This window comes from Python bivittatus, unplaced genomic scaffold (genome assembly GCF_059951505.1).
Source record: "Python bivittatus isolate LINGU-HERP-01145 unplaced genomic scaffold, Pbiv_v1 ctg000980_np1212, whole genome shotgun sequence".
NCBI classification, from domain to species: domain Eukaryota; kingdom Metazoa; phylum Chordata; class Lepidosauria; order Squamata; family Pythonidae; genus Python; species Python bivittatus.
This window is the reverse complement of record NW_028277125.1, coordinates 30,696,187-30,717,641: the sequence shown is the minus strand read 5'-3', so window position 1 is coordinate 30,717,641 and position 21,455 is coordinate 30,696,187.

Genomic DNA, 21,455 nt, shown 5'->3' with positions numbered 1-21,455 from the left:
CAATTGCATTTGCCTCTTTGTTTTGTTTTTTAAGTGTAAAAACACTCTTCCCACTTCTAGTCATCTGTACTGTCTGGCTGTCTAACGCCTGCTAGATGATAGCTAAGATGATGGAAGTTATAGACCAACCTATCTGGAGATGTGTAGGAAACTGACTTGGTCTTCTGATAGCATGTCTTGAAGTTTTCCTTATCACAAGATTGTGTTACTCTCAATATTTTTTACTGGTTCCCTCAGTTCTGAAACTCTACACATGCTTAAAGTTGAAATGCTCACATTCCAATGTTTAGTCTATAAAATACTTCCCAATTGCTACCCTTCAGTTGAGTTAGATTTCACCTCCAAGAATTTCCAGCCTATATGTTCAAAGACTGCGAATACTGGAAGTTGAAATGCAATATGTCTAGAGAACATCATTTGGGAAGAGCTTGCCTAAAGGTATCCTCATATTAGGATTTTGCACCAATTTGAAAGCAACTACAGACATCTCAATATCAGCAGTGAGCTGACTTGTTTCTGGCTCAGATTCAGTGTAGTTGAAACCATGCCCAAATTAATATGAGGTTTGTGTTTTGTACATTGTTTTTTGGATTGTTTTTGATGTGTGAAAATTATGAGAATGTAGTGGTGAGAGATGTGGAAGACAGTGACTGAAGGAGTGGTAGCTAAAGGGATGGGGATGAGGTTGAATGCAGTGGAATGGTATTTGAAGAGGGAAAACAGAAAAGATGAAGGGTATATAATTGCTTGCAAGTTGACAAGAATTAGTGAAGCAACAGAAGAAAGAGATAGTTTGGACTGACTGGTTGCTGAGAAAGCCTCTTGTGCCAGATTGTTTTTCAGGTGGCATGACAATATTTTGGGGTGGAAGGCAATCATTGCGGGTGACAGATTTTCCATAGCTGTGGAGATATTATGGCACTAGCTGCCATTATATCTGGGGTGATACAGGTGGTCACTGGGGGAGAAACCACTTTTCAGTCATTGTAGAGAGTAAAAAAGATGACTTTGACAGAGATATGAAGGAGTGGTTGCAAGAACAAAAGTGACTGAAGCATTCTTTAAGCCCAGAACAGCAAGTCAACATTTGGAAGCAACTCAGGCAGATGCTTCCTTAATTCACTGAAGTATACAAAGGAGGTGGAGGCATAGCACAATCAGACTTGCAAGATTCTGTTAATGTAGCCTATCTCAATAAAAGTAATTTTAGCCTTCCTGTGGAGTTTATTTCCTGGTCTGGTCTACCTAGCACAGCTGACAGTAATGGTGCAGAGGATATCTGGAGGTTCTAGAAGAAGCCTACATAAAAGAGTAGAATGAAAGACGAACAAGGATCCACAGGGCTGGACTGGAAGCAAGCAGCAGGTGGGAGACACTGAAGACCATGTATGCCACAACTGTGATGGGAGGATGGTTTCTGAAAAAGTATAGAGAGGGAATGAGGAGTGAATTTCTCCCTGGAGTATGAAAATGGAGAAAAAAGAAGGCCTACCCAGAGGTAAGAGTTTAAGTGGTGGCTGCTTATCCAAGGGTTAGAAAGTGAGACTGAGGTGCATTACTATGTGAAGGTGGGGAGTGGATTGATGGCTTCTGAGGGTCACATTTATGTTAGTTGGTGAGTAAATGTGTTGAAGGGAGTGAGAAGGAATAGTACACCAGATTGTTTGAAGGTCTTTTATGATAAAGAGAGCATGGTTTTAATAAATATCACATTTATTTAAGCCTCGGAGGGTGTCTGTTTGATCCCCTATATTGAGTACACTAACAAGCTTAGAAATAAGGAACAGATGGAAGCCCACCAAATAATTATAAAAATAAAAACCAAGATGTTTTGAGAAACAAATAGAGGTAAATTACTGCCAAACTCATTAGGAATACAATGCATATATTATCCTGCATGGCATTTGCTATAGTATTCTTGGAGAACAGCAGTTGAAGTTGAAGTAAATCAGAAAGCAACATATGAAATTTATTACCTTGAGACTTCATCTGGAGTTCTAAGTGAATTACTGATCAACTTGTGTTTGGGCCATCTGTTGAGAATGTAATATTGACGAGCTTCTTGAATATAGTTAGCCGCATTGCAATATTTATATTTCTTTTAAATAGCATGACATAGGAACATTTATTCTTAACGTGTAGGAGCTAGTGTCATAGAAATGCACATAATAAACCTATAGAAGGATGAGCTAGCTTATGTGACATCATCATTCTATTTTTAATTGGTTAAGTTGGCAAGCTTTGGTGACATACAGTGAAATTACCTCAAACTTACCCAGTTTTATCTTACTGCATGATGACTGTTGATCACCTCGGCTGATTCACTTCTTTCTTTAGAAGGAAGGCCTAACTCTCCATGCATTAATGAAATACAGTTTGCTCACATTCTTTCTTTGTTATAAATAAAATGAATAAATATTTATAAATATTGTTTATGAATTTTTGTTTGTTTATTATAAATAAAATTATAAAAACATTTGTTTATTATAAATAAATAACATTTATTTGTTATAATAATGCTGCTTTTTCAGAGGTCTATGAAACATTCCCCTCTTCCTCTCCCTGCATTTTTTTTCCTGATTTGTGAAAATATTCTAGTGCTGTTTACAAGCCTTCTGTAAGGTGAAATTTTATACCTTAAAAATCAAGATTCCTACAGAAAAGACAAAATTACTCTTTCTGTAGCCTTGGACACATCAGAGCTTTGTCTCTGTCCTTTCTGTCAATTTCAAATCATATTGGCCTACCTCAAAGGGTCTTTGTGAAGAAGAATAACAGGAATGAGAAGTGCTTCATGTATCAAGAATGTCATAGAAGTTATAAATAATAGTTTTTATTATTATTAACAGGTTTATCTGTGAAAACACTCTAAAGATATAAAGAACTGGCTTCTAAGTTTTATTTCCCCTATTTGCCCCTTCCATTAAAAAAACTCATAAAAGATGGATCTGAAGAGATCAAAAGCATAGAAGCAGTGTGAGAATCTTGTACCCTTTGTTAGTAATAATGCAGAAATGGGAAATTCAGCAGATGCAATACTTGCTGAAATCTTTTCTTCAAACACAGCTCTTAAAAGTACAGGGCATCTTGTAAAAGTACAGTTCTTATCATCTTGGCATTTGATTCTTCTTGGTTCCATGAGCAGATCACATCAGAAAGCTCTGTGCATTTGGAGTAGAATAATATATGGATCATCCGTTCTATCATATATGTAATGCATGTGCAAATGGAAAAGGCAGTATAGCGCTTCCAATACTTGTTTCTGTCCTAGAAATTTCTCTAATTATATTACCATTCCGGATCTTCCATCAGAAAGAGAGATGGAAGTGGAGATACACAGCTTTAAATTATCAGTATTTTTCACACTCAGATAACTATTTGCAGGACACCATGATCTTGCTACCTCAGCAAGTCAATGTATCTTCTCTTGAGTGTCAACTAAGCTATAATTTTATAATTTCCAAATTGTTGGGGGGGGGGGTGTATGTGTGTGTCCCTGGTTGCCTCAGAGGTATGCTACAATTGAAAATTTCTTGCAGTGATTTTGTTGTTGCTGTTGTTGTTTAAGAAATCAATGAAGGAGCTATTTTCAAAGACTCATTGGTCATTTGTAGCTTTCTGAAATTTGAGATAGATGGCCAAAAGAGAGGTTCTTCTAAGGGACTGATCAACCCACCTTATTTGTCTGCTTGGATGAAAACATACAGTATGTAAGGCTGCAATACTAAACTAAGTCTTAATGAACTCAATCTTACCTTTTAGTACATATGTGTAGGAATTCTTGATCAATTATACTTGATCATAAAATTGGGATCAGTTGCTTGAATGGTAAATAGTAGGGTAAATGATCCTATTTTGGATCCAGATTTCTAGGTGATTTCTGTTTACATGGCTCATTTTTACTGCAGATGTTTGTGTTCCCTGAAAAACTATTTGTCTTGATGGTTTAGAACAGTGTTTCTCAACCTCAGCATGCTGGCTGGGGAATTCTGGGAGTTGAAGTCCATACATCTTAAAATTGCTGAGGTTGAGAAACACCGGTTTAGAGGATCCTCCAATATGATTTGGGATGTGGTACAGGGGCTGCATTTGCAGGAGGAATCAATCGTGCTTACACGGGAAGTCATATACCCTCCCCCATATAAGCAGACATGTCTTTTAGTTCATTTAGGGAGGTTATTTCTCACCCTCCCCCCGGCTAATCTTCAGATCCAATTTCCCATCTATTTATGATATGATAATGTAACCTAGCATTGGCTTTGTTCAGTGCATATTACCTTGGTAAAAGAATGGAATGGAAATTAATCAAGTAAACACTGTCATTTGATAAATACTGTGGGACAGAATTAAAATGACAGAGGAGAACAATGCAAACTGAATAGTGTGACTCCAGAAATCTAGATATGGTATTTGTATAATGAAAGATGAGATCTCCTGGTCAGATCTATCTCTGTAATTCTTAAAGCAGCTTTACTACTTCACAACAGCTATTATAAATGACTGCCCCTTGGGGAAGGGGTGTGGGTTCTATGGCCCCCAAAGTCACATTTAATATGGTCGAATATTTTATACTCTTTAAATCAAATGTGTCAGTTTATGAGGCACCTGTGGAAAAGCAATGCAGAAATTGCTTGGCAACAGCAATCTCTGAGGGTAAAGTGAATTAATGCTGCTAGGATCTGCTTTCTGCCTTGTACAGTGTGTTATCCAAACCTGAACTGAAATGGACACTGACCTAAGCAATTGGACATACATATGCTTGCTTGCTTGGTTATTACTTTTATTTCCTGGCTTTCCTCCAGGAACTCAAGGTGGAGAATGCAGCATTTCTTCCCTCAATCTCCCCCCACAACAACAACCCTGTGAGGTAAGCTGGAGTAAGAGTTGGGTGAGTGGTCCAAAGTAATGCAGTGAGCTTCCATGGCTGAGGGCTCACTCGATACTAGTTCTGCCCAGTCCTAGTCCAGAAATATGCCACAATATTGCCTTATGGGCTTGCTGCCCCATTACTTGCTTCAAGCTGGGAAAGCATGCAAAACCTAAGTTTGTGATCTGTTCTTTACTCTTATTTCTAAGGAAGTATTTGTAAGGCTAGGAGTCCTTGGTGCTCTCTGAGCTTGGTTGTTTACTTGCAGACATTTCTTTACCCAACTAGGTAACATCATCAGTGCCAGGCACGATGTTACCTAGTCGGGTAATGAAACATCTGCAAGCAAACAACCAAGCTCAGAGAGCACCAAGGACTCCACAGTTCAACCCTGAGCTACATATAGTCTCTTATAAACCTAGGATTTTAGATTGTTGCTAGTCATCTGAAACCTTTGAAAGAAATGAGACTTTCTTTACTTTTTCTTCCTCTGTCCACTTTCAAAAAGGAACCCTCAGGATCTCCCCCAAATTAGAATTTAGTCCTCATTCAGTTGAAAGAGATCCATCTGCATTGCTAAGGTCTTCTGTTTTTCTGTCTCAGTCTTCAGAGTGCTTTCATCCTTCAGAATTTCTGTTGAAGGCAGAGGGAGTGTTTGTGTTGTTGACTTTTTCTGTTAATTCATCTTTCCAACCTTCTGTAGCCTCCTTGGCTGTTCATAATTCCTATTACGAAAAGGTCCACAAAAGAAATTAACTCTTAGGAATTAATGAAAATGTGGGGAGCCTGGGAGAATACAGATAGCTAGAAAAATAATTATACCATGATAGAGCACAGTCAAACCTCAGAGGCACCTTATAACTAAAGTACAACTAAAGCACAACTCAGAATCTGCATTAAGACCAAAAGAATTTCTCTCTCACACACACACGCACACACATATAGTCACACAGAGTCTTCTCCAATGATGTGTTGGTGATTTGTTTTCTATCAGATTTAATGAAAATAGCGGGGGAAATATAAGAGAAGTGTTAGGTAACTCAGCCTTTATATAGAATTTTCATTCTAATGAAACTAGAAATAGCTACAATCAGGTATCAAGTACCAGCATGAGGTTTAATGTTGGTACAAAAGTATTACTATAAGCTTTAAAATACTTACTTCCATAGGAAACAGGAGCAAAGATGTTTTTATTCCTCTCATCCACCCAACCACATTTCTTCCCCTAGATTAGTAAAGATCAGTCTTGAGCTAGTGCCTAAATATGAAAACAGATGTGCAGTTATCTCAACTACCTTTTCTTCAGGTGATCACAGATAAGGGTAGCTCATTTATCTCAGTGGTACTAAAGGTGAAATAAAGAGCAGGAAAAAAAATATTGAAATGCCCACAGTGAAGGAACAAGTGCATTCCCCTGTGGTTGTGAAGTTCTGACTCAATCTTGTTGAAGGAAATGAGTCATTTAAGTTTGAGTGCTTCAGAATGCATTTACGCACTTAGTTTAAAAGCCTAAGTAACAGGATTCCATTTTGATTGTATTTTCTAAATAATGAAATTTAGCTTTAAAAAAAGAAGAAACTTACTGTAAATTGGTGCTGTTTCAAACACTATCCCTTTTTGGTCAAGGGGGACTCCTCTAGAGAGGGACTGTTGCTGATTAAATTTAGGGGTCTATTGGCTTTTGGGGAAGGTGGGAAATGAATAAAGGGGTATCCAAAGAGACCAAGAAATAGATGACAGCAATTCTAAGAAAACTGCCAACAAGAATGGAGAGAAGAAATGTTAAGTAATAGTCATTGGCTGTGTTCAAGTGAACCCATTATAAGGGTACCCATAATTTATTCAACACACTGAACCATAAGCTTGTCATGCAGGCTAGGTTTTCAAAATGAGGGTAAAATGTAGCTGACTAGTTTGTAGTACAGCGTGCCTTCTAAACTTAGACACTGTCTTGATTTTCTAACATAACCCACTCAGAAAGTATAGTCTCAAATATTATGACATACAGGGAGATAGATAACCTGCCACAGAATTCATCTAATCTAATTTATCTAATCAAGCTCTAGAAAGCTTTTTAACTGAAACAGGCTATATCATACTGTATACAAAAACATTTAATACAGACTTAGTTTTAAAAAATGTAAATAGCGTAAGACGGAGAATTTATCAGTCTTCGGTGTTGTTGAACTTCATCAGCTCTAGATTTCATAACCATTTTTTCAAGGTGATGGTAGCTGCAGTCCAACATCAGGAGGACCACTTGGGTCTGTTTCTGCCTTTGCCTCAAAAGTATCTCAAGATCTCTTTAGTTCATAGGGAGTAAAAAGTAATCCAAAGAGTCTTTTCTCTCTTTTGATTTAATGTAAACTGGAGCAGTAATGTTATATTTAATGAAAGTCAAAATGAGACCTAGAGACATTAATTTTACAAGCAGTGAACCTTGAGAGAACTGCATAATTCCCACACACTTTTGTGGTCCAGTCCTTCTTACCCCTTCTCAGGGTAAAGAAGAAAAGAGCATATCTAATGACATACTACAATATAAACATAAATAAGACCCTCTGTTTTTGTTCCCTGTTTCTAAAGACCCAAAGATGCATTTGGACTAGTGATGGGTAGAAATAACGAAGCCCCTATGCTGTGCCCCACTTATCTGTCACTAGAGAGTAATGCTCCAGGCTGTGCTCTTCAGAAACTTTTCCAAGTCCATTATCTTCTACATACTGTTATTAACTTAGATCATTCAAAATGTGGGTGTTCCCACCTGGGCTCTTTGTGCTAGTTCATAATCAGACCTGAATCCTTGTATTATCATAACATCTTCACTATATGAGACATGAGCCTTGCTGCATCAGTTTTTCAGAAACTGGAGTGAAGTTGATCTATTCTTTTGCAATGCTGCAGTTCCTCAGAGCTTCTGGGTGGTTTAAAAGGAACTCTTATCTCACCCTAACTGCCTCTGAGCATCCTGCTCCTGGTACTTCTTAGTAGGCATTGTTTAGAATGCATCACTGTAACAGCTGACACTTATGGTTAGAGAAATGCACCCACAAAATTTAAACCCTCTCAGGCTACCATATGCTTTTAAACGCAAGAGAAAAGGCAACTTTGCAGCCAGAAAGCTTTTCCTCATAACAACCATTCTTATGTACTTATTTAAACTTCCTGACACTGATATTATTATGACATAAATGCTAATAAGTGACCATATATTCAGTTAGTAAATAGAATGAATTGAACTTTTGATGACTATTTTTAATAATAAGGCTCTTAAGGATTAATGTTTTATTCCAAAATTCAGTGTCATGGTAATTATGTAACCTGCATAAATAATATGTATAAATTCAGTTGAATTGCATATATGTTATTTATTTTGTATAATTTAATTTTTATTTTGTACAATTTAATTTTCATATAAATATTGACATAGATTTATCATAATTTAGAGCTCCATCTATGACATTGGGAGGTTTTGCTGAACTGCTTTCCTATTTCTTTAAAATTCTTCAGGCACTGTTCCTACATTTGATGCTTTCCAAATATTTTTGGACTTCAATTTCCATTGACATTGTTGGCTTGGATTTATGGGAGATGAAAACCAGCATATCTGGGAGGATTCAGGTGAGAAAGGCCAAGGCATTGGGCCTAGTTTTGCTAGTGGAAGGCTATCAAATAAACGGATCAAGAAGATTAGACTGAACCACAACTTTTCTAACTAAGTTACGTAATGTTTTGTCATGGCATTTGTCATTTGTGTCTTCCTGGAATTTATTTATAATAGGCGATGTTCTTGGTAATTCCTCTTTCCATATTCAGCTTTGCACCTAAATAAAATGAGATCTTATAATGAAAATAGAAACTTAATTGTTTTTTCACCCAAGTTTTACCCTGGAGCTTTCGACAAGGTTTTCATGAATGACTAACAGAGCAGATGCTGCAAACAAAGCTGGGAGCTCTGTTTGCTGCCCTATTAAGAGCAGTGACTCATTCTGGCATGACGTCAAAGCTCTGAAAGGAAGAGAGAATTTAAAGCAAAACAACATGGTCCAAGAACCTCAACATCTGCTACAGCATGAACAGAAGTTTGGCCAAGTGCTCACTTCTGACTGGTTGGAAAATTGGTGATGGAAAACTCCAGTCACATTTTGGTTGCTCCAGGTGTTATTAAGACATCATGGTGTGAAGACATAAGTGATTCTTTTATTTTTATCTCACTTTTAATGTATGAAGAGAGAACACAGGTGAGATAGTTATTACTTTATATCACTTGTATCTCATTGTATGAGCTCAAAACCAATTTAAACCTGATATTAATGATGATAGATTAAAATGGCTGTCTGTATAATGTTTAAATCTAATCCTCCACCATTAATTAAGAAGCAACTTGGGGGCATTTAAATGTTATCTATAAAAGCCTACAAAGTGCTTCATAGTGGTTGAGATCTTGATGCAACATGAAGCTGATTACGATTTTTTTTTAGTCTTCTCAGTTTAACTGCAGTTTGACAACATTTCAGGGTGACATATTCTAAAACAATCTTACATCATTGAAAGTATGGATGTCCATGTTCTTTTAAGATACTGTCAAGTAAAATGTTTAAAATTGTGAGATTCTATATAATATAATGCAGTTAGATAACTAGAGGGCTTTCAGTGTGATGCAACTACCTGTTAAAATCCCTAAGCATGCATAACAGAGTAGAATTTCATGAAATTAATACCATGCTTCTAGCTTTTCAGTATTAATGTTTGGCTACTGTATGCCTGTAAACTGAAGACTGTTTCAAGTTGAGTTCAGCTAATGCTGAAGAACAGTAATTACACTCTTGAAGCTTGCTTTACTTTTTCACCCAGCAGCTTTTTTATCAACATCCAGTACAGTCCTGTAATACACAATATAAAGTTAAAGGATAAAAGGATAAGCCTTTTTTTTTCTCAAGATATGTAATGAGTTCTTAGGAATTGATTAGACAAAATATAGCATGCAAGATCTTTCTTGTCAATCATTTTGATTTTCTTTTTGGGAGCAGAACAAAAATAGAAAGATACTACTTTATGGTATTGGTTCTTTCAGTGAGATAATTATGCAGCAACACCCAGCATATGTATATAGACAGCTTCAGCTTTCCCTTCCTATCTGGCTTCTGCCTTCATAGAAATGGTGTAGATTACTTTACAGCCTAATTGCTTTACAATTCAGAGTTTAACTATCTTTCTGCCATAGTATTTCTTCAACTAATATTGAAGTTCCTTAAACAGGAACTAACAGTAGTGTTCCTGTTCCTTCTTTTGTTGCAATATCATCTTAAAATGTAATTGCCAGTAAATTTGCCAATAGGTTAAAACTTAACTGGTAATCTTTGAAGGCCAGCACTAACTCTCTCTCTCTCTCTCTCTCTCTCTCTCTCTCTCTCTCTCTCTCTCTGTAACTTTGGATCATCTTTTCCCTCTGAATATCTGCACCAAGTAGAAAGGTGCCACACTGCATCGTTCTCCTCCCTGCAGTGAAGCTGACTCTTCACTGATTCTGAATCACCCTGGAACCTGCATCTCTTCAGCGCTCTGAGACTTTCTCATTTCATCATTGCTTGCTGGCTATTTTTCTTCTAATACTCTATGTCCAACACTTCTAACTTCCTACCAGTTGCTTAGCCCATTTCAACTTCTCCTCCACATGACAGACTCTGTGTATATGTGAAAATCTTATTGGTGCTTTTTCTTTTCCTCCAGCTCTTTTCTTGCCCTCAGGTTATCACCATAAATACAAACTGTATAACTGTATCAGGGAGATTATATGACAGGATGACAGTGTTTGCTTTCTCCATTCTGTCAAAGGGCAACTTCGCACAGATTGGAACAAAGGAAACTCTCTTTACCAGTTCAGATTTACCATTTAGCACAGTACAATCTTCTCTGAAAGACTCGCCTAGATCTTAGTTCAATGTTCTTAACGAATGATAAACAGACCTTAGGTATGTTGGGATTCATGTCTCCAAATCTGTGCATGGAAGAGAGATAAAGGAAAGCAGAGAAGAAGGTACAGCAACCAGTCTCCTGTTGAATGCATTAAGGGCACTTAGGTGAATGTGGCTAGAGCAATATTGCTATACAATACAATAGACAGAAGGAACAGGGACACTTGGAGGTGTACTAGAGGGAAGAGTGTACTGTACTGGAGAGACATTGGGACTTGAGACTGGCTAATGATCGTATACAGAGAGGTTCTGCTGACTGTGATCTGGGTAGTTGTTAGATTAGGGCTATTACAGAGATTTTCTTTTGGCTGAGAGATACACATTTCATTCCATCATATTACTCCAGTGTGGAGAAAAGTTTGATTCTTTTTTGACTGAAATGCTGGTTAGTGAAATGCAACCACAAGCTTCTTGCCAGTGATTGAATTATCATATCTGTTGTGGTGATGAAATTACTTCTTATCTTTGTGTTATACAGCAGCAAACATTTTATCAGCACAATTTTTGCAGATGTTTATGTATTTAAAACTTACCATAATGGATAAAGTAAAAATACATGTAATATAAACATAAATGTCCTTGGCAAAAGTGGCCTTTTTTGTATTTATCTTGGTAGAACTCAGGTTCTTTGACATATTGCTTGGTGGGATTTAAGAAAAAAGTTGAGCAAGTCATCTTTCCCCTCCTATCTCTTGCTGACTTTTAACTTTAAGACTGAAACTTGTGCTGTACCTCTAAACCAGTATTTCTTAACCTCAGCAACTTTAATACGTGTGGACTTCAGCTCCCAGAATTCTGGGAAGTTGAAGTCCATACTTATTCAAAGTTGCTGAGATTGAGAAACACTGCTCTAAACCATGGTCCAATTCTATCCCAAAAAATTCTAAAAAGAATCAATACTGGGTATGCTGGCTGGCCAATTTTTTTGGCAGCTGAATGTTCAGAAAGGGACAACTGCAGGCAGTAAGTGCCATATAAGAAACCAAGCAAATCAAAGATATATGTTCCATTAAAAAAAAAAAAAAACTTTAAACAGAACTACTACTACAACAAAAAAGAATAATAGAAAAAAATGTAAAAAACAATACAAGAATGGACTTCTCATACATGTACTATATAGGTGTATGAAATTTTATACAACCATTTTAATACAAGTGTATTTTAATCATCCCTACTTAATCTTCATCTCTAAGCAACTTTTTCATAGTCACAAGTAACTTCAGGGCTTCAATCTACTGAATAATTGGGACCATACATTTATTTTTCCAATGTTGAAGGGTATACAACCTATTTCCTGTCCAGCCAATATCCATGTAATAGTTATGTAGTACAAAATAATATGAATGAAAAAAAATTAAACTTTGTCTCAAAAGAAAAAGAGAGGAAGACCTTGGAGAAGGAATGAGGTGGCAATAGTTAGAATGAAGTCTAGGAAAAGAAGAAGGTGTTAGAAAGAAACTTAACATGACCCTGCCTTGACTCTCATTGATATAAAAAGGAAGAAAGGGAAAATGCTGTAGGACTTTCAAGATGCTGTTACTATACCAATATCAACAGAATAGATATTGACAGTAGAGGAACATGCTTCCTGAAAATGTTTATCTACATATAGTCCTAGTCATAATATGTCTGATAAACCCACATTCTCTATCTTTACCATATCATCTGCTCTTCTGGCTGGTTTGGCATTAGTATCCTGGTTCATTAACTTATAGTCTTCTGTGAATATTGAACTGGGGAAATCTGATTTAGGGATTTCTTCCAAACCAGGATATGAAACAATAAGGATTGTGATGAAATTGCAATAGTATGTATAACTTTTAACCAGAACCTAGTTGTGAATACTTTGGGCTTTGGTCTCAATTCCTGTAAACTTCAGGGTAAAACTGGCAGAATTGATTACTCTTCTCCAACCTTGGCTCCTTCAGATGCATTTAACTTGACTAATTGTAGTTAGGCATCAGGTTAGAGAAGATTGAAATATGTAATATAGTTGCCTATAGAAAATCATACCAAAGTAAATTAGGCATCTCTGTGATTGTGTGTATACTGAAATAAAATAAGTAAACTTCAGCCTGACTGCTATGATATTCAGTGATATGAAATTATAAACACACAAATACATGGTCTATTCAAACTTCATTTTTATTCTTTGCAAAATAAATAACTAAGCTGAAGTTCCCTCCGGCAATACTTCACAAGAGGGCTTTTGCCTTTCTTTCTCACCAAGATGCAATGCAACTTTATTCTGCAGCCTGTAGACTATAGATAGTGAGTGAACTAGAAAGATAAGCATGCCTTATTTCTGAGGTTGCCGCAAGTGTTTTGCTAGAAGCAAAATTTACTACTACATGTTCTCTCTTCACAGGAACAGCCCAAATAGCTGCTGATGGATGAGAAAAGACAACACATAAAAGTGCTTCTGAAATCAAAGACGTAGCTCCTGCTACTGTTCTCCACCCAGAGTTAAAATGGTAAACAGATAAATTCAGGGGAAAAAAACTGTTTAAAATTGCATGAAGTCAGAGACAGACCACAGTAGACTTGCTGGCTTCCCCTCCAGGCTATTTGTAGGATTTGTTATAAAGCCTGTTTGGAAGAAAATATCAATATCAGAAACTTAGTTAATCAGTAGTTTTGAATGTTACTTATAGTTTGAAAAAAATGAAGGCAAAGATTCAGAGAAGGTGTGCACTACCAGAAACCCAGGATTCCTACTTGAATTGATTGCCTCATGTTGTCTTCCTTCTTCAGGCTTAGCTTGCTTTTTAATTGTGCAGACTAACTGTGAAATGGGAAGAGAAGTTCAAATGGACCAGAGGTTGGCAAAGTCATTGCTGAAGATTCAACACAGGGAGCAAAACATGAAGTCAAAGAGAGTGGAGAAGACAGAACTAACACCAATGTGGCCACACCATCTTGTAGCTCAGACTGAAAGACTGGCAGGAAAGATTTCATAAAGCCAGATGTGTTTCTTTCACTGGATTTGTACATGGTTTATTTAATCATTATTTATTGAATAAACCTATTCAATACAGTGGTACCTCGGGATACGAACGCCTCTACTAACGAACTTTTCGGGTTACGACCAGCTCCGGCTGCAAAAATTTACCTCGATGTGCGAACTCCGCCTTGGGGTACAGTCATTTTTCCGCCCTGACACGTGGTCCGTGGCCATTTTTCTGCCCCTGACACGTGGTCCGCAGCCGTTTTCCCGCCGCGCCCAGCCGTTCTCCCGCCGCGGCGCCCGGCCATTCTCCCACCGCGCTGCGCCGCGCCCGGCCGTTCTCATGCTGCGCCGCGCCTGGCCTTTCTCCCGCCCCTGACGCGTGGTCCGCAGATGCCAGAATGGATTAACGGTAATTACATTGAACCTTATGGGAAAATTTGCTTCGGGGTGCGACCAAATTCGGAGGGCGGAACGGATTAACCGGATTTACATTGAACCCTATGGGGAAATTTGTGTTGGGTTACGACCAACTCGGGATACGCCCAGAGTCACGGAACGCATTAAGTTCGTATCCCGAGGTACCACTGTATTACTTATTGAATAAAATAAGAGCCAGTTTGGTCTAGCGGTTAAGCCACTAGACTAGAAACCAGGAGACTGTGAGTTCTAGTCCTGCATAAAAGCTGGCTGGGTGACTTTGGGCCAGTCACTCTCCCTCAGCCCAGCTCGCCCCACAGGGTTGTTGTTGTGGGGAAAATAGGAGGAGGAAGGAGTATGTTCACCGCCTTGAGTTATTTATAAAAATAAAGGCAGGATAAAAAATCTAAACACACACAGACAGACACAGTAGCTCTCTAGGCTAAAATCAGATGATCCCATTATGGATTAATGTGGAATGGGGATCCAATGAGGGCAATGATGTCAGTCGAATGCCTTTGGGCTCTGGGCCAGAATCTGGAGAGTACTGTATTTTAGAGTGCACGTATGGATCATACATCCTAGATTGGTAGCTGGTTGAAAAATACAGGAAATAAGGGTTGAGATCTTTAGACACATGCAAAAATAGTTGCCAATATTATTTATACTGGGAGCTCTCCCAATGCTGAAACCTACTTGCTGAATAAAGATCAAGAGAAATGCCTCTTCAGTACCCTCTGCTTAAAATTCTGTTTGAGTAGTATCAACTAACTTTTGCTACTGATACTGTTGTCTTTAAAATGTCCATTTAATGTTGATGGCTATAAGAAGCTATCTTATACCATAGCAAACTCTTCAACAGGCTTTAACAGATGTTCAGACAGATGACTTTCCCAATATCTCTTTTCCGAACTTTCTAACTGGAGTTACTAGGGCAGTGTTTCTCAACCTTGGCAGCTTGAAGATGTGTGGACTTCAACACCCAGAATTCCCCAGCCAGCAAGCTGCCAAGGTTGAGAAACACCATACTAGGGACTTAACTTGGAGCCTTCTGCATTGCAAAATATTTATTCTAGCATTGGGTTCCCTTCTATTAACTGTGAAATCTGGATAAGGTTTATTTATTTTTTTCATATTCAACCTCATATTTTACATGGCAGATCAAAACCCCTTTCAAAGCTCCAATTATGTAATGAAAGATCAGATGAAATTTGATGTGAGTCAAATTGTTATAAAACCGTCGTTATGTCTTTATTCCCAGAACAAATTCTATTGCTACCATGCAGACTTTAGATTTGGCTCTAAAGTCTCTGGGCCAAGCATATGTAAGTTTAGATGCTCAGAGTAGCTGGAGAGCAGGAGTTGTTTATATACTCAGTTCACGAATTTCAACCTAAGAAACTGGTTCACGTAGAAGGGCTCAGAAAAGCTGCTGAACGCATGTTCTAGGCAAACGTTCCAGGAAGCACCAGAAAAAGGGAATTGAACTAAAGGGGCGGGTGGGGGAATTCTCATGCCCTGCAAATTATACATTCTGAATTTCAAACAAAATGCTGTCTAGATGAAAAAGAGTAGAAAACACAATACTGGCAGACAGTTTGGCTGCTGCAGTGTGAGATGATTCCTTTAAGGAAAGGCATTCTGCCCACATGGGGACTAATTGGCTGCTCTCCCAGCAGTGAGGGGCTAGAATTGATGCCTGGCCATAGCTGGCAAGAAGTCAGCACTGCAGTTTTGGTACAGAACAGGTGAAGACTCTTCCAGCTTGCTTTTGCTTTCAAGCTAAGATCAGTTGTGTAAGATTTTGATCATGGCCCCCTTGACATTTGAATCCAATGAATCAGCCCAGCCAAAAAGGCAGAAAACCCTGGTTTACTTCAGGCAGTTAGCAAGCACGTTGCTCCCATGGAGATGCATACACTAGAAGCTTTGGCATTTGCAAGTATTTTTCAGAGCAAAACAAACCAAGCCCAGTATGTTTCTGTCCTTTTCTATATGATCTTATGATTTGATTTATCCTGCCTTTATTTTTTGTCAACTCAAGGTAGTGTACATACCCAATGCTCCCACCACCCCACAACAACAACCCTGTGAGATGGGTTGGGCTAAGAGAAAGTGACTGGCCCAAAGTAAAACTTTGTCACTCAAGTAATAGAGTGTGCAGTAAGCCAAGGTTTGATTAAGCTACTGAATAACCTTGAATTGCCTGTATTCACATAGCATACAAAGTCATCATCATGTTTTCTAACTACAATGGCTATATTCACATAGCATGATATTCCCAAACCAAATTACGTTAGGACATTAGTGGATAATTAGCCACATTTCATAATTTTGGAGAGGACAAGGGTCACACTGGGTGGATTATAACGCAGAGGGGAAAGGGGCCATTCCCCCTCCCCGGGTTTTGCAGAAAATTGGGCGCAAGATTTCTTCACTCTTTAAAACAATATTATGCTATTTAAAAGCTTATGCTACACTGTTTGTGTATTTCCCACCTAAAAACATCAGGAAATAATACACAGATGTTTGACAGTTGGGGTTAGAAGGCATTTCAAAAAGTGATAGGAAGGCACGTGTGGCTCTGGATCTCAGGTTGTTCCCCATTGGCTTAGGGTGTGACCCAGGCTTGTTTGAAAGGCATTTTCATCTCTCCAGCTCTCTTATTTATCTGCCATAGCTGGGTCTGGTATCCCATTTGCTCTTGTTCTAAGAGCCTGTTCCCCTTTTTCTGATGGCTGCCAATCTTTCTTTGACACTGTCATTCCTCTCCACAAAGAAGACTGTCAGGAAAGGGGAAGATTATCCTTGCAGAACTCTGAACCAATTACTTGCAAAGAGCTTTGTAAATTAGATTTAGGACCATATAAGGCCACTTGTCAACTCTTGACTTAGAAACTCATAATAATATACATTGTGTTTCATAGTATTTTTACCCTCTTGACAATCCTGTAAAGATGGATCATGACTGAATGGAAATTTGAACTCCGGTCTCTTCAGTACCAATCTGAAATTGAAAACTACAATATACAGTGTATATACACACACACACACATATACATACATACAGTATATACAGTGTGTGTGCGTGTGTGTGTGTGTATATATATATGAAGGATGCAAACATTGTTATAATATATATACACACACATACATACAGTATATATATATATGTGTGTGCGTGTGTGTGTGTGTGTGTGTATATATATATATATATATATATATACATACATACATACATATGAAGGATGCAAACATTGTTATACCCCAAAAAATTACACAAGGTATAGAAATCCTAATGCATCTAGTGTTTTAAGAGATATTAACTTACCTGGAGATTCCAGCACTAACTTCTTTGCATTGTTGCTACACCATTACTAAGCTCTTCTCATTCGCTGAATGTCTAAATGGAAAGTAAACAAAAGCGCACCCGTTGATCCAGCATTCCCCAAGCTGCACTTCACCTTCCTTAGCTATTAACCAGTATGGCCAAGGACTTGGAATTATGGGAATTGAAATCCAAAGGACCTGAAAAACGCTCGGTTTAGGAAAAGCTGTACCGCCATTATTCAGACCCATCTGCGGGATCTGAAGCTTTCATCATAATGGCAAAAAGCAGTGCCAACTACAAAAAGGGCTCAACGTGCATTGTGATGGTGTGATGCTGCTTTTGTCTCCCCCCCCCCAAAGGCCCTCCCTGCAGATGTTTTTGGCAGCATTCTGCTCCCAATATATTTAGCAGCAGAATTCAGCAGAATTGCTCTATTATGATCTATACTTTTCTTTTCTTTTTTTTCTTTTCTTTCAAAACAGTTGGTTTGTTTGTTTTAGACTGAGAGACTGAGAGAGAGACAGGGAGGGAGGGAAGGAGGGAAGGAGGGAGGGAGGGAGAGGGATAGGCAAAGTGCTGCCATGGTGCCCCCCTATGGTAGGCAGCATGATATGTCAAGGAAATAATATTGTGTGCTGGAACTTTTAGAATATTCCAGTTTTCTAATGTCTTAACGTGAAAGGAAACACTACATTTTAATACTGTATAAAGAATTACACAGGACACAGAATGACAGTTTAAGCTGACAAATACATGTCAAGAAAACACAACGTAACAGTAAAAGCAGTTTGTCAGTAGAAAGGTTCAGGTCTCCCATTCACTGGAGGGTTCAAGCAGAGGCAGACACCATTTCTAGCAGATGTTTTAATTTCACTGACTGCACCCAGCAGTGAGTTGGACTCAGTGCTTAAAATAATACCTTCCAGCTCTCTGTATCATTCTAACTATTCACTGAGATAAGGAATAAGGCCCTAAGGTATGTGAGTCTTTTTTCTTTAGAGAAACTACAAACCTATTCAAAGATTTTGAAACAAAGGGTATTATTCTGAATGATGGCCTTTCATTGTTTCCTGATCTCATGGGAGCTATTTCATATAATGAGGAGTTCCAGCGGATGACATGGATGAAGAGATGACTATAGTGATGCTCACAGAAGATGAGGAATGAGAATTATTATTGTTTGAAAAAGTACACTAGGAATCTTTAAAAAATAATAATAATAAAACTGTCAATTTCATACTGAGACCAGACTTGAAATTTATAATTACTGCACATCAGATAGGACATTACAGAGTTTGGGGAAAAAATGACATTGAAGAACTAGTTGCTGAAAAGAACAAAGTGATTAAGAAAGTGGAATAGTTCTATGAAAAAAGTTATTTTATTTGAGGACTTTTAGTTTAGAAAAACAAACGAGATGGGGATGATAAAAAATACACAAGTATGCATAATGTAAAGGATATCTATATATCTATAACTATATAATCTTTTTAAACCACACTTGATAGTGTGTACACCACCATAAAAGACAACATTCCTACTCTCATAATACCAAAGAAAAAAGAACATCAGATTGAGCTAATGAATTTGAGTGACATGAGATACAACATTGACCCAAAAAAGTACTTCATAAAATGCAGAGTTAAAACTCTGATATTTGTTACAACAAAATGTCAAACTAGGGGATTACCCAAATTCATGGAGCAAGATATCAATGACAATAGTCCAAGTGGGCATGCTTTACCTCCAGTATTAGAGGTAGAATATTTATTGAAGATTAACTGCTGAGAAACCCAACTGACAGAATCCAATTACGGTCATGTTCTGCTTGTGAGTTTTTCATAGACATCTGGTTGGCTCTTACGAAAACAGAATCCCAGACAAGATGTATCTTCAAATTTATACAGCAGGATTTTAAAACAAACATATATGTGATGAAATATATATATCTGATACCGTTGTCAATGAGAGATAAACCCGTGTATGTGAACTACATGGAAAATGTGCAAGATATGATTAAAATTGTATCTATGCATAATTTTTAAAGGGCCAGAATGTTAGTGATACTGGAACTTTATCTTTTCACCACCTTGTTATTAGAGCCATATAAATGATAACATGGAAGGCTGCAGCAGAAAAGGACTTGGGAGGACAGTAATGTGCACTTTCAAAGTGAAGAAAGCCAGTGAAGGCCAAGAGATATGTGCTAGGAAAGATGGACAGATGACTTCTATTTCCTCTTCCCACTAGTTCTGTATGTGCTCAGCCAGTTCAGTCTATCCCTTCTCTTTCATTAATCTGTTTCCTTTTCAAAAAAAAAAAAAGTACAAATGTTCATTCTTATAAAAGTTTGTGTGCTGGGGGTGAAGGGTATTTAATATTATATATTATACACACACACATACATACATAAACCTTTTAAAAGGCATTTTGCCTCAGAGCACACAATTCTAAATGGACTGAACCCTAAAGCAGAGAGGTTTATATGCCTCTTGGGGCATTTTTCTTAGCTGAGCAGTGTGAAAAATCTGAGGAATAACTGCGTTCTCATCCATGGTGTAGCTGAGTAGATGCAGACCAAATCTGTTTACTTTGACATGCTGACTGAATGAAATACTGCTACCAAGTGAAGTTATTCTCCAGTAGAAGTTCTGCAGCCGAGTCTTGCAGTCTCTTGACTGTTATTATTCTTTTTTGTTATTGGTTCCTGGATAATGGCTACTGCTAATGGTATCCTCAGGGCACCATCACTTAAATTATTTTATCCAGGTCCTACTACAAAAATATCATTATGACAAACACCTATATGTTGACATGGCTCCAGAACGCCTCCTCACAGATAAGATTCGACAACCATTTTGGCATGGAGGCTGCAGTGGGTGTGGCAGTGAAGTTGTGACATCATTGTAGTGGGCATAATCTGCACCATTATAGTTCAGAACTTTTAACTGTTTGGGGGCTTTGGACAAGGAACACTGCTGCCAAGCCTTCACAGAAGATTTACATCTATGGCACTCTTAACAACACAATGGGAAATCTTTGGAGGATTTCAGAGTTTCAAACATGTAGCTATGTGGTTGCTAAAAGTCGACATGACTTGATGACATGTAATCATAATCAATTACCATCACAAAGGATTCCATGGGGGCTGCAATGCTAAAGGCACCCAATCTGTTTTGTAAACCCACCAAAAAAATTGATCCCCAAATAAAAATGCAGCTTGACCCCTACTAGGACTGTGGGATCTGCTTATGGAATATTAGGTTTGTAGATGGCTCAGATTGCCTACCCCACCCCTAGAATGTCTGGTTAATTGAGAAGCCTGAACACATTAAAACTTTTTCTTTTCTTTCCACACAATACTTTACCAAGTTACCAAGTGAGAATTGGTCAGCCCCTTTATCATTCAACTGGAGAATTGTTAAAAGAATGGAATCAGCTGCCAGGTAATTTTTTGCTTTATACCCTTGGACTTCCATGTTTTTCTTTTCCCAAACAAGTCCTTTATCATAACTAGAGAACTGACTGCTTTGAAAGGGAATTTTAGTAAGTCTTTCTCACATCACATGCAGGACTGCATGGCTACATAAGTTCTCCTTATGTTCTCAAGATTTTTATAACATTTGTTGAGTTTTGTATTTTCTGGGCCTTCATCATCAGAAACCCAGAGACCTTGCTTTTCACTTTTCATTGACCATGGCTGAAGGGAGAGATTCTTGGCAAATACAGTACTTAGAACACCCCAGCTACATAGATTACAGTGTTTAAGGATGTTCAACCTGACTGGTGGCTGTATTCCATGACAACTTTTTACCATGGGAATGGCTCCTCTAATAAGATAAAATCCCCATACCTCCCAAATCCATAAAAGGCACTGATGCAGGAAATTGACTGATAACTCAAGGATGCCTCCAG